Source organism: Rhipicephalus sanguineus, chromosome 6 (assembly GCF_013339695.2).
Source record: "Rhipicephalus sanguineus isolate Rsan-2018 chromosome 6, BIME_Rsan_1.4, whole genome shotgun sequence".
Taxonomy (NCBI): Eukaryota; Metazoa; Arthropoda; class Arachnida; order Ixodida; family Ixodidae; genus Rhipicephalus; species Rhipicephalus sanguineus.
This window is the reverse complement of record NC_051181.1, coordinates 20379520-20393920: the sequence shown is the minus strand read 5'-3', so window position 1 is coordinate 20393920 and position 14401 is coordinate 20379520.

Sequence of the window (14401 nt, the reverse complement as noted above, 5' to 3'; positions counted from 1 at the left end):
AGTGACCAGCTGTTAGGTCGCCGGGCGGCTCCCTTTGCGTACCCGGGGTAATTGTACAGAAGCATTAGGACGCTGTGATGGGCCGTCCCCCTGAGCGCCTTCTAGTAGGTCGCCCTCTTCGCCTCTTCTCGGAGAGCACGCCCCCTCGTGCTCTTGCTCGTGAGAGTCTGCGAATCTGCGCTGTGTCGTTACTGTCGTCGCTGCGCATCGTCGCCGTCGATCCTGCCGTCAATAAACGCCTTTACAATATATATATAAATGATGCGCCGGCGTTTTGCACGGGCCAGTTTGATCTACGTCACACCTTTGATGCACCGTTCAAGCTCGGCACGGGCATCGTTGCTGGTGATATCTTCGATACGACAGTGGCGCCGCGTCTGCAGCCCCAGCATCATCTTTACTGCGCACACCTACGTGGCATGATGACGTCACCAGTTCAGCCCGCCAGCGCCACGCCAGCGGCTATAAAAGGGACGCCTGTTGCTTCAAGCGGCAGTGCACACGGCAACCAAGCCGCGACGATGTCACCTAACGTACCCCTACTCGTGCAGGTTGGTGACTGGAAATATGGTTTCCGTAGTGACGATCCTTGCTTAATAGTGTTGCCGTGTCCACACACCATGCTAAACTGCATAAGTGACTGTTTTGCCTTAGCGGGTCTGTTGCTTTCACTGTCGGGAGATATCGAGCAAAACCCTGGGCCTATTACGGATACAATTTTTAAGGAACTGCTAGAAACGCAAAAAACTATCTTGTCTAAAATTTCGCAAATGCAAGAGCAACAGGCCTCATCTGAGTCCGCTATGATTTAAGTTCAGAACAGATTATTAACAATTGAGAAAAAATTAGAGTGCATAGATAAAGTGGATGGTAGGGTGCAAAAGCTTGAGAATGCAGTCGATAGGAGCCATACTGAACTGAGTGCTCTGTGCAGTAGGGTTGACGACCTAGAAAACCACTCGAGACGAAACAACCTTATTATTAGAGGCGTAAAATAAGAAGGCCCTGAGAATGATGATGACTTGCTGAAAAAAGTAAATGACGATATATTTGGCTTCATTCCTAACCAGAAACTGAATTCTATAGAAAGAATACATTGACTGGGAAGGAAATTTCCTGGCAAAGACTGCCCTGTAATCCTTAGAGTGGCAGACTACCGAGACAAAGTAAATATATTGAAAAATTGTTTCAAGCTAAAAGACCCTCATATTAACATTAGTGAGGACTACTCAAAACTTGTTACTGAGATACGGAGAAAGTTGTGCGTCTCAAGTCTAGAAGAAAGAAAGAAAGAAAGGAGCGAAAGTTAGACTGGTTTATGACAAAGTTCTCGTCAACAATGTTTTGTACACTTGGAGTGATGATGCCAAGGAAAAGGTCAAGTACAAAGCATCTGCTAAACCCAACCACCAATGACCTGAAAGACAAAAACAGGTTGACGTTAAGTTCATCAACTTAAATGCTCGCAGTTTACTGAACAAAAGTCACTTAATTGAAAGTGTAACCTTGGAACATGATCCTGACATATTGGCAATCACCGATACATGGTTGCACAGTGATGTACATGATGTGGAAGTTACACCGCCAGGTTACGTCTTAGTAAGAAAGGACCGAGGCAGGAGAGGAGGTGGGGTAGCACTTATGATTAAAAGAGACATAAAGTATCAAACTTTGCCAGATGCCGGTGATATTGAAGCCGTATGGGTAAAGATTCGATTAAATGATCACCCTGTGTACATTGGAGTTATGTACTGACCCCCCTGTTCTCCTGCTACGACTCTGACCGACTTAAGATGTTTTATGGATTGTAATATGCACCAGGATGACAAAATAATTTTGCTTGGTGATTTCAACTTACCAGGCATTCAATGGCATTCGCATGATATTATAGGAACCGAAGTAGCTCATTGTGAACATCTTTTGGACATTGCCTTTTGTTTTAATCTATGCCAAAGTGTGTCTAGCTACACACGTGTTTTTAAGGATCTATCCCCTATTCTCGACCTTGTATTTGTATCTTCGCTCGTGGAGGAAAATGTTGGAACATGTGATGTAATCGAGGGCATATCAGATCACCAGATGGTTATGTTTTCCTTAGATATGGCGTCCACCAGGTTGCATCAGGATTACAAAAATACAGTTCTGAACTTCGCGGCTGCTGATGACTTCTCTGTTTTAGAAAAACTTGAAAACTCTTTCGATACTTTTGTTTTCCTGCAAAATTCAGATGCGAATACAGATAGACTATGGGATTATTTCTCACAGGTAGTCACTGAATGCATTCAATTGTATATTCCTACTAGTCAAAAAAAAAAAGATAGCAAAGAAAAATCCTTGGCTAACGCGTGACGCGATCCATGCTAAAAGGCAACTGAAACGAAAACGGAAAGCTCACTCTAAGAAACCTTGCCCTGAAGCGAAGAAAACAATTCACACTATGAGCCAGAAATTGAGACGTCTAGTTAAAAATTGCAAAGATAACTTTTATAATGTTAAACTAAAAAAGTTATTGCACGAAGCACCCGAAAAGTTCTGGAGATACGTGAATCCAAACACAAAAACCCATCTTGATGCAAATACAGAAAGCTCACAAGCACGTGCTGAAAGTTTTATTGCCTTTTTTTCTTCAGTATTTACCCACGATGACAGACAAGTACCGACTTTTAATGAGGCTTCTGACACACCTGCCATAGAAGGAATAACGATTAGTGAACAAGGAGTATTGAACCTGCTCCTTAAAATTGACAAAAAGAAATGTGCAGGACCTGACGGAATACCAAATGAATTTTTGTATAGGTACGCAGTTTGGGTTTCAAAGTACTTGACAATTATTTTCCAGTCCTCAATAAGTAGTGGTTGCTTTCCCACTGCTTGGAAGGTTGCTAAAGTCATACCGATACACAAAGGTGGTACTACTAACGACTGCAAAAATTTCCGTCCCATCTCGCTCACAAGCACTTGTTCCATGATTCTCGAGCATAGTGTCTCCAAGCATCTTTTGGCTTATCTAGATGTTCACAACATATTGTATTCACAGCAACATGGATTTCGAAAAGGCCTATCTACTATTACTCAGCTTGTAAAACTTGTTCATGATCTCTCCTCTGAAATTAACTCGCAAGGTCAGGTTGACATAATACTCTTAGATTTTGCAAAAGCTTTCGATAAGGTGTCCCATGCAAAACTGTTGTTAAAAATAAACACTATCTTTAAAAACCCTAACCTAACGCAGTGGTTTTCCTCCTATTTCTCCAATCGCAAGCAGTACGTTCAAGTCAGCACGAAAAAATCTGCCCTTGCTAATGTTATTTCTGGAGTTCCCCAAGGCAGTGTCTTGGACCCACTACTGTTTTTGATTTTTGTCAACGATTTACCTAAAGATATTACGGTCCCCATAAGGTTTTTTGCAGGCGATTGCGTAATGTATAAAACAGTCAAATCTCCTACTGATCAATTAGAACTAAACATAAACCTCCAAAAAGTACAAAACTGGTGCACCATTTGGCGGATGGATCTAAACGCCGCAAAATCATTAACGATGACCGTAACCAGGAAAAAACGCATTCTAAATACGACGTACTCTATAAACGATCATGAGCTTGGCAGAGTCGACCAACACAAATGTTTGGGTTTACTTATAACTTCCGATCTACGATGGAATTTGCTTGTAGACACCGTTTGTGCTAAGGCTAACAAAGCATTGTGGAGACTTCGGAGAAATCTGCACCATGCCAGCCCGGAAATCAAATGCTTGGCTTACAAGGCTCTCGTACGGCCAATTATGGAGTACGCAAAGGTGGTATGGGATCCGTACACAACAAGTAATCGCACTAAGCTAGATAGAATACAAAGATTGGCGTCACGTTTCATATTTAACAAATGCCAGCGCTGCCACTCCCCAACTCAGCTTTGCAAGCTGGCCCACGTTGAACCACTAGAACAAAGGACAGAGTATGAAAGGCATAAATTACTCTTTTTAATCATTAAAGATCAAGTAAAAATAGACAAATCGAAGTATATGTATATAAAAACTGGGGAAACGTCAAGGCACCGGCATGACATGTACAGGCGCTCTCAGAATAATTCGGAACGCCGGACACGCGGCAGCGCGCCGGCGGAGTATGCGCGCAGAAAAGTAGTACTATGGTCTGCGCGTGCGCGGTCTCCCTAGGAAAAAACGTTGCTCCGTATTGCACCTAGATTCGCGTTGTGTTGCTACAAAGCGGTGCCCTGTGTGTCCTTTAGCGTTTTGATAAAGGGCGCTGGGTGGGTGGTGTCTGTGAGAAGCCGCGTGTGCGCACGCACGCGCGTAGGAGCAGAGCCGTCGTGCGTGTTCGTGTGCTTGGATGACACTTTTCTTTTGCTACTTTGCTTCATATTTATTATTTGATCAGAATATTTCCGGTAGGCGACTGTGACTAGCGCTCGCAAAGGACGGTGGTTTCATCTGATGCAACCGTGAACATATCGGTGGCCAGATTGATAAGGAGATACGAATATATTTGGAACACGGTGTAAGAATATTCAGGTGTTGACACTGCGCGCCTAAGCGGCCAGAAAATGTTCGGTCGTCGGTCCGTTGAGCGGTGCGCCATCTAATGGCTTGAGGCGGAGAGCGGCCGCGATAGCCGAATCACGGTGGTGCTGCGTCATCGCCCCCGCGCTCGCCTTGTGATAATGCTAAAGAACACCTAGCGCTACCCTTTTGGTGCAAGACAACGCCAGTCAAGATGCACTAGGGAGCGAAACTAGCTCGCTAGGGAGGCCGCGCATGCGCACACCGTGCGTGCATTTATCCGCCGTTGCGCTCCGCCGGCGAGCGGCTGCATGCTCGGCGTTCCGAATTATTCTGGGAGCGCCTGTACATCCCCCTCCCAGATCACACAACGATTGTTTTAAGTTCAGTTTCTTTCCGCCGGCGATCAGTGAGTGGAATAGGCTGCCGAATTCCACCGTCTTATCAGAATGTGTACCTTCTTTCTTAAAAAACCTAAATGAAGTCGTGTATAAAGATGTATAGTTACATTTTGCTTATTTTCTGTCCTCAAGAGCAAAGTACTTTGCCTGTTTCTTCTCATTCATTGTTATGTATAATAGAAGTTGTATAGGGAGTACCTATTTTTTTTGTATGTATGTTGGTTTTTTCCACCCGTGTTATAGCCCTAATCGGGCTGACAGTATAATAAAATGAATGACATGAAAGCGGTCAAGAAAGAAGGTATACGCTTCCAAAAAACTGTTTATTTGTCGACGTTACGATCCGAGACCGATCTTCATCAAGACGAATTTTTCCAGGCCTCGATGCGCTTTTATATCATCGTCCTCCGAGCCGAAAGAGACAGAAAAAGTAATATGAGTAAAAGCAAGTTTAGAAAAGTAAAAGAAGGAAGAAAAGGGAAAAAGGAAAAAAAGATTGAGGTACAAGAGAAAAAAGTCGCGAACAGACCACGTGCACATACTTGGCCGTATGAACTACACGTGTTTTCTGAAAAAAAGGCATACAAAAGAAAAATATGTACATATACAGCGCGTCCAGGTGGACACATGAAGTACATTCCTGTCGTCCATTGTCGAGCTCCACTTCTCCGGCTCCCCCTTTTTGAAGCTTGGACACAATAAGTGAGTACATCCCTTTCGGCCATTGTCACGTCTCACGTCTTCGGCTCCCCCCCCCCCCCCTCCACAGCGGTTCGTGAAGCCTAGCGAGGAGATGAAGCTTCACAAGAAGTGATAAGCGCTTAAAAAAGGGGTCAACTCAAAAATTCTAAAAGGAAAAATACGGTCTTTGTGCGCAAAAACGTTTGAGAAAAGAAGTCATATAGGACAGAGCCACCCCGTTGCAACTCAAAAATGTTAGTACAAGTCCGGGAAAAGTGCAGCGGATAGATACATTCAATGAAAAACAAGCAGACAGGATATCCGGCCTGTGGCTCAAGGTAATGTTTCCGAAGAAAATGGAGAATACCCTTCAGATTTTTCCCGGGGGGTAGAATCCTTCAGTCGTTCGAGTGTAGGAGTGGTTTCATTGTAGGGAGGAGTCTTCATCTCGAAAGCTTCGTTAGGAAAAGACTTTTGATTATTCCGTTTTCGAAGATTGCTTTAAATTTAACTGCCGAAAATGTTCTAAATTACGGTGCCGCAGTTTTGCGACAGTGCCACAGAGAAGTTTTCAATGCTGTGTGTAATTTCATTCTTGCCACTAAACGTATTCCAACAAAATGCCTACTTTAAGAAATACTAGAAAACAGACTCGTGCAAAAATATAAAATCTGAGTAAAAGCACGACATACAGTCGAATTTGATCGGATCTGGTAAACTCAGCCAGCTGTCTGGTCGGATCAAATTTTCAGACTGCCGTTATTGTGAAAGAACATTTCCCCTCCCTTTTCCTTCTTTTTTCCTCTCTCACTTTATTGTTCTTTATCTCATTTTTTTTCTACCTCAATGATAAGGAGGTAAACATTCATATAATTATCATTATTAGGCCACAATACGTCTTCTTGGCCAATCCCCTTGAGTGGGCGTGTGCCAATATGTATAGGCTACAAACAAACAAACAAAGCTTCGTCCTGTGCGGTCTTGCCATCCAAGCCTTCTGTCAATAAACCCCAAACCTTTACTGTGGGCGGAACAGAGTGGTGGAGGTATCTCTTATTGCAGCAAGTCACCAGCGACCTCACCCCCATCGGCCGCGCTGTCTAGTTTTCCTGATGTGGTGAGGAGGAGCGGCGACGGGGCGACGGAGACCGGCGCAGTCGAGGTGCTTGAGGTAGGAGAACGACTTCGGTCGGAGGTAGGAGAACGGTTGCGAAAGGGTCCCTGCCAAAAGCTGCTCTTGGGTCGTGATTGGGTGGTCCAGCGTTCCTCAAAAGATGGGATACCAGGTTGCTGCGTCCAGGGTGGCGGCCGTTCATAGCGTGGTATCCGCGAGCGATCGCAGTAGCTTGATATGTGACCGGTCACACCACAGTTGTAGCACACGGGAGCTGGGCGCAGTCGTCGCTGCCCTTCGACGTGTTCGGGCACGTTGGCATATTTCTCTGCGTAAGTGCGACGCTCAACATAATCGTTCGTTGGTCGGCAGTATGGGCGTTCGGTGCTGAAGCGCTGAGGGTACAGTGGTCTCTGGTAGTAAGTCATGCTTGAGCGATGGATAGGCCGGGATTCCGCAACCTCCGCTGCGTTGACGGATGGATTCTCTAAATCCTCAAGCTGCGGGGTTGCAACATCTTGCTGAAAATAGCATCGAGAGGTGCCAGCCACTTCACGCGTCATGCTTTCATGTTTGCATAGCTCTTCCCGAACGATCTGACGGATGGTTGTAGCAAGGTCAACAGTTGGTGTAGTTTCTACACTGGCCACCATGGTGACATTGGCCAGACGACCAAACTTCGGCGTTATTCTGCGGTGCTTCAATGCCTCAAACGTCCGACAGTGGCGAATGACATTTGACACTGAAGTTAGCCTTTCTTTGCTTATGAGAAAGTTGTACACATCTTCAGCAATTCCCTTCAGCAAATGTCCCACCTTGTTTTCTTCGGACATGCTGGCATCCGCTTGCCTACAGAACCTCAATATCTCCTCTGTATATATTGTACATGTCTCTCCGGGTAACTGAGCCCTTTGTGCAAGAGTCTGCTCAGCAAGTTTCTTTTTCGCAGCTGTGTGACTGAAACACTTTGTTATCTCCTCCACAAAGCGTTCCGATGTCGTCAGTAGGTCTTCATGGTTCTCGTACCAGACGAGTGCAACATCGGTAAGGTAAAAAACCACGCGAGATAGCTGGGAGGCAGCATCCCATTTGTTGTTGTGGCTTACCCGCTTGTAGTGCTTGAGACATGCGTCCATGTCTTTGTTAGTCTTGCCGGAGAAGGGTCGTGGCTCTTTGTGATGCGGCCAAGAACCGCTCGGGGCTAGTTCCCGAGTGTCTGTGTCGTCAGGCGTGGTGGGTATGGAGGGAGGCAGGCCGGCGAGGCGACGTTCCGTCGTTGGTTGTCTTACCCCGCACCTCCACCACTCTGTTACGCCCACAGTAAAGATTTGAGGTTTATTGACAGAAGGCTTGGATGGCAAGACCGCACAGGACGAAGCTGCCGAGAGATATTCTTCTAACCTCCACACACTGCTTCCTCTTCTCAGGCCGGCACATACACGGCGTTTTTATGTTAAAGAACAAAGTGCAAGTTTTTGTTGATGATGTAGATACAACGCAAAAGTATTGAAAGGTGGGCTAGTTGGTAATTCATACTTCTTCGGCTTACTGGGAGCGCGGTACACACAACAGACGAAGGAAGAACCACAAAACACGAGCGGCTCCCAATAAGCCGAAGAAGTAGATACAATGGCCTTGGTGGACACTGGTGCGACCGTGTCGTTCATGAGTGCTGCTTTCAAAGGTCATTTGGGACGCAAAGTGATGTTTTTGTGGGAGAAAGCGACAACATTCTGTGGCGTGGGTGGCAACTCGCTGTGTCTGATTGGTGTTTGTACCGCGGCAGTGTCGCTGAGTGATCAAGTGTTTCCGGCAGAATTCACGATTCTTCCACGGAGCCGCACGACATAATTCTGGGTATTGATTTCCTGCGAATGTGTGGGGCCACTGTTGATTGTAGAAATGGCGAGGTCTTAGTAAGTGACATTATTCCTGATGTACTTATCGAGAATTCGGACAGGGAACACGGTGCGCTCCGAGTCTACGAAGATACCTTTGTGCCGGCATTCTGTGCTGTATGCGTTCCCGTGGTTCCTTCGCCTATTTACGACAACAATACCAGCTTCCACGCGATGGTGGAACCTTTCCATTTAAGTTGCATTAAGAAGAACACGTTGGCACTCCATTGCATAGTCTCAGTGAGGAAAGGGTGTACGGAACATTGGACCATAAATTCTTCAAAGGAACCGGTGCTACTACCAGGAGGACTTATGCTCGCTTCCTTCGAAGAATACTCGCCGACAACAGTAGCTGTCCTCAGTAACGTTCGACGTGATGCCCAAGTGAACGCTTCCTCAGACGATTAGAAAATTTCACCTATGGTCGACAAGTCACTGACTCCCGACAAGCGCCGCGTACTTCTAGACGTTCTGCTAAAGTACTTGCCGGTTTTTTTATTTTTCACAAAGTAACCATGCACCTTTGATCCCTGCGACTCGTAAACGCCACAGGATAAATACAGGAACAGCACCGCCAATCCGACAAAAACCGTACCGAGTATCGCCGTCCGAGCGCAAGATAATAGACGATCAAGTGCGAGAAATGCTACAGAAGGGCGTCATCCAATAATCATCGAGTCCTTGGGCAGCTTCAGTCATTCTTGTGAAAAACAAGGACGGTACCTGGAGATTCTGTGTCGACTGTTGCCGCTTGAATACCGTCAACAAGAAAGATGTTTACCCTCTCCCACGAATTGATGACGCCTTGGACTGTCTACATTCGGCGTCCTACTTTTCGTCTATACATTTACGCTCAGGCTACTGGCAGATTCCTATGCATCCAAAGGACAAGGAAAAAACTGCTTTCATAACCCAGGACGGACTCTATGAATTTAACGTGATGCCGTTTCGGTTCTGTAACGCTGCCGCCACATTCGAAAGGTTCATGGACACTATTCTGCGTGGCCTAAAATGGAGCCTCTGTATGTGTTATCTCGATGACATTGTGATTTTCGGACATAACGAACGAGTGGACGTTGTCCTGGAATGCATTAGAAACGCTGGCCTGGTTCTTAATGCGAAGAAGTGCCGTTTCGGCGCGCGACAAACCTTGGTGCTTGGACACCTCGTCAACAGAGATGACATCAGTCCTGACCCAAACAAGACAGCGGCCATGATAGCGTTTAAACCACCTCTCTCCACGAAGGAGCTTCGTAGCTTTTCAGGCCTGTGCTCGTATTTTCGCCGCTTTATTCCTGCTTTTGCTGACGTTGCCTTCCCCTTCACCAGCCTGCTTCGTCAAGGTGCTAGTTTTGAATGGACACATGACTGCGAGACTTCCTTCAACCAACTGAAGTTCCTACTCACGTCGCAGCCTATTCTCCGGCACTTTGATCCTTCTGCGGCAACTGAAGTTTGTACAGACGCCTGCGGAAACGGCATAGGTGCAGTTCTAGTACAGCGCTGCAATGAAAAGGAACACGTCATTGCATATGCCAGTAGAACTTTAAGCAAGCCGGAACGCAATTACACAGTGACTGAGCAAGAATGTCTGGCACTCGTCTTCGCTGTAGAGCGATTCCGCTCTTACCTGTACGGTCGTCCCTTCCAAGTGGGCACGGATCATCATTCCTTGTGCTGGCTTGTTAGCCTTCGCGATCCATCCGGCCGTCTTGCACGCTGGGCCCTACGCTTGCAAGAGTACAACTTTACGGTATTGTACAAGAGCGGCAGAAAACACGCTGACGCTGATTGCCTTTCGCGGATGCCGCTTGATACGACAGTTTGCTATGCCGTCAATTTCGATCACCTCATTGCGTCAGTGACACCAATGTTCCCGGACAAGGCCATCTTTGAAAGTGAGCAGCGGAAGGACGTCAGCCTGGAGCCGTTATTTGCTGGCGCACGCGCATCCACTTCGGAAGACCGCTTCTGCGCTCGTGAAGGACTGCTTTACAAGAAGACCTTCTCGGCCACGGGTTCTCGGTTCCTGCTGGTGGTTCCGGATAAGCTACGTTTCTCTGATCTGCGCGCCATGCACGACGACGCAACTTCGGGTCACCTGGGAATGACGCGAACACTCCATCGTACACAGGAGCGCTTTTACAGGCCACGCATGCGCCAGTCATTTGAGCAGTACGTGGCCGGTTGTACCCAATGCCAGGCGCACAAATCAGTCACGACAGCTCCAACCGGACTCCTACAGCCTCTGACGCCTCCCACTGCTCCATTTGAGCAAGTTGGCATTGACCTCGTGGGCCCTTTGCCACGCTCATCGAAAGGCAATAGATGAATTGTAGTGTGCGCCGATTATCTCACCCGCTACTGCGAGACGGCCGACCTGCCATCTGCAACTGCTGGGCAAGTCTCCTCCTTCCTTCTGCACTCGATTATACTGCGCCACGGACCTTCTCGCGTCATAATAAGTGACCGCGGACGTCAGTTTACGGCAGACGTTGTCGAGGAACTCCTCCGTATGTGTGGCTCAGAACATCGACATTCGACGCCTTACCATCCACAGACGAATGGCCTTACCGAACGAACAAACCGGACACTGGTGAATATGTTGTCAATGTACGTGGCGTCCAACCATAAGAACTGGGACGACGTTTTACCGTTCATCACGTATGCCTTCAATACTGCCCAACGCGAGACCACTGGCAACAGCCCTTTCTTTCTTTATGTTCGACCCACTGGTTATACCCTCGATACTATCTTTTCGTTCTCTGATAATGATGATCCTTGTTTAGCCGAAACTCTCTGTCTCGCTGAAGAAGCTCGCCGTCTTTCCCGTCTGCGTTCCATAGCCTCACAAGACCCATCGAAGCTCCGCTACGACAGCAAGCACCGGCACTTCACTTATGAACCGGGAGACCTTGTGCTCGTATGGAAACCTTTGCGCAAGCGTGGCTTGTGCCAAAAGCTTCTCGCCAACTACGCCGGCCCATTCGTTGTCCTCGAGCGCCTCACTGCAGTGGACTATAGAGTAGCACGCCTGACAGCTAGTGGGAGACGATCTACAAAGACAAAGGTCACCCATGTGGCTAGCCTGAAACATTTTAGTCGGCGGGACGATGCCTAAAACGCGCGGTGTGCTTTGCGGCGAAGGGGGAAATATTACGCCGTGTATGTACCGGACTGAGAAGAGGGAGAAGTGTGTGGAGGTTGGAAGAAGAAGATCTCTCGGCAGCTTCGTCCTGTGCGGTCTTGCCATCCAAGCCTTCTGTCAATAAACCCCATACCTTTACTGTGGGCGTAACAATATATATATGGAACACAATGGCGCCGGCACACTCCCGCCGCCGAGAGTGTCCATATACCCAGGTAGCACAAAAGAGATATGATCCGTCTTATTCATGGATATATCGTCTAAACCATCAGCAACCCAGACTGAACAAGTCAACTTCAGGACGAATTGAATCAAGACAGAAAATCCTGCTACAAGGCGGGCTTTTGAAGACATTTACAAGTGTCTTGTTCTTTATAATTTCGACGGAGGCAAAAATGCTTGAGGCGCGTGTATCTTAGATTTAGCTGCACTTTAATGAACACCAGATGGTCAAAATTTCAGCAGCCTTCCACTACGGCGTCTCTGATATCAAATCGTGGTTTTGAGACGGTAAAGCGCAACAATTATAATATCCTTTATATTTTTGTGCTGTTTACTAATATATTTTTTAGCTGTCAGCAATACAGATTGAAGAAGTCAACTTCAATAAAGATATAATCAGAACTTGAAATCCCACTATAACGCGGAATTTTAAAGACCCTTTAGGAGGGTGTCAACTTGAGCTTGTTGTTTCCGAAGATTTAAAGACCCGTTTTCTCGCCAAGCAGCAGATCTCGCGTCACTTCGTCAATGCATGCATGAACATGCATGGACCACCACCAATAGAAATTTCAACTCGAGCCTGCGAGCGCCATCTCTCATTGCGATAAAGGAAGTAACGCGCAAAAGGTAAAGGCGTGTGATGTTGACATTGCGGCAGCAATCGTAAAGGCTTCCAAGTTCGTTAACCAGTCGGCTTTGCGTAATTTGCTGGCAGCGATGACCGTCTAACTTAATTCCTCATGAGCGCTTTACCGGTCGTCTTGTATCCATCCGTGCGGCTGCTTCTGCTGATGCAATGCCAGGTCGCACGCGTCGGTCATGTCCTCTTTTAGATGCGAAGTACCTTAAGGCCAAGCTCAATCCGGTGGTGGTGGTGGTGATGGTGTGCGGCGTGACCACCCTTACTGCGCATGCGCATACCCTCTCCACACACCTCCTCTCCACTCCCCCTCACCATTCCCCATGTACTCTACCCCTCTCCCCTTTCCCCCTCCACTCACCCTCTCCCCTCTCCCTTTCCCTCTCCACTCACCCTCTCCCCTCCCCCTTTCCACTCTTCCTCTGAAACGCGGGCTAGACATGCCGAAATTCTCTCCTGCGCAACGCCGCGATGAGCTCGAGCGCATGCGCGTCCCCTCCCCTTCTCTCTCCTCTCCTACGCTGCCCCCCTCTCGCCCGCCTGTCGACCGCGTTCCCCGCTCGCCCTGTGAGAATTCACGGCCAGGCTAGATGGAAGATACGACGCGCGTAGCGTCCCTCTTCACGTTCCACGACGCGACGTCGGTAGTATGCCCAACGAACGCCAACGAAACGCGATCGTGCAAGTGCTCCGGCTTCGCATCGCCTCATGGTCCCCTTTAGCGGGAGATGGTGTAATTTTTCTTGATTTCGTGCTTGTGTCGTGATTCATAGAGACTATGAACGCAGCTGTGAAGAGACCGTGCTTCACTGTATGGAGAACTTGTGGGTCCGAATGCAAGTATGCTTTTGCGGAGCGGCTGTTACGCTGATTGGCGGTTAGGCCTAGTCGCGTAATATTCCCTGCGGAGAAATGCACGCCTCGTCTTGCGTGCGTAGTGCTCGCGCCATTTCCTTTCGTCTACACTGAATAGATGGACGCGGCCACCTTGACGTGCGATTACCTTTCTCTGGATTTAAGGATTCTGATAAACAGCATGCTTCCGTCATTTTTGAAGGTAAGTTATTTTCGTTCCAATGTACTCTGTAGTGCATTAGAACGCATGTGTGTGTCTTTGGTTGTTACGTGTGTGTCAGGTAGCGCAGTTATTCCTTTTGTATTAAGACGCACCAACTCGTCCAGCAACAAGTTCTTCCACTCTGTAGTCGAGAACCATAAAAAAAATAGAAAATGTGTTGCGTTTCATCACGGGTCGCATGTGCGGCATATTTCAGTAGTACGTTACTGCGTAATTCTTGCAGAATACATGATTAAGATGTCAAAACATATGTAGGCTGTTTCCGTTCATGTTAGAATGCACATGAACGGAACTATTTTTATTACTTGACCTGAGTTCAGTAAACTGGCCGCATATGGTTTTTATTGGTCGTTTAATAGGTGTGAACACATAAATTAGTTTAATCTGCGTGTGGCACGTACGAAATTCCGAGAAGTTACGCATGTGTCACGTGCTTTCTCCTGTCACCGCAACAAATTTGTGGATAACAGAATCTTCATTGCGACAATGTACTTGATGGTTTCTTGCACAGTACTATATGCATGTAACTAGAGCCTGGGCACGCTCTTCTATCAGTTTCGAATTTCTGAGGGCATGTTTGTCAAAGGCGCGTGTTAAGGGGAGGAGATGGGCATTTTTCCTCAGGGCAGTGAGGACAGTTTGCCTCGACTGTATGGACGCGCGCGTTCGAACTTGTGGCTCATGTTTTCTGTTTTATTGTACG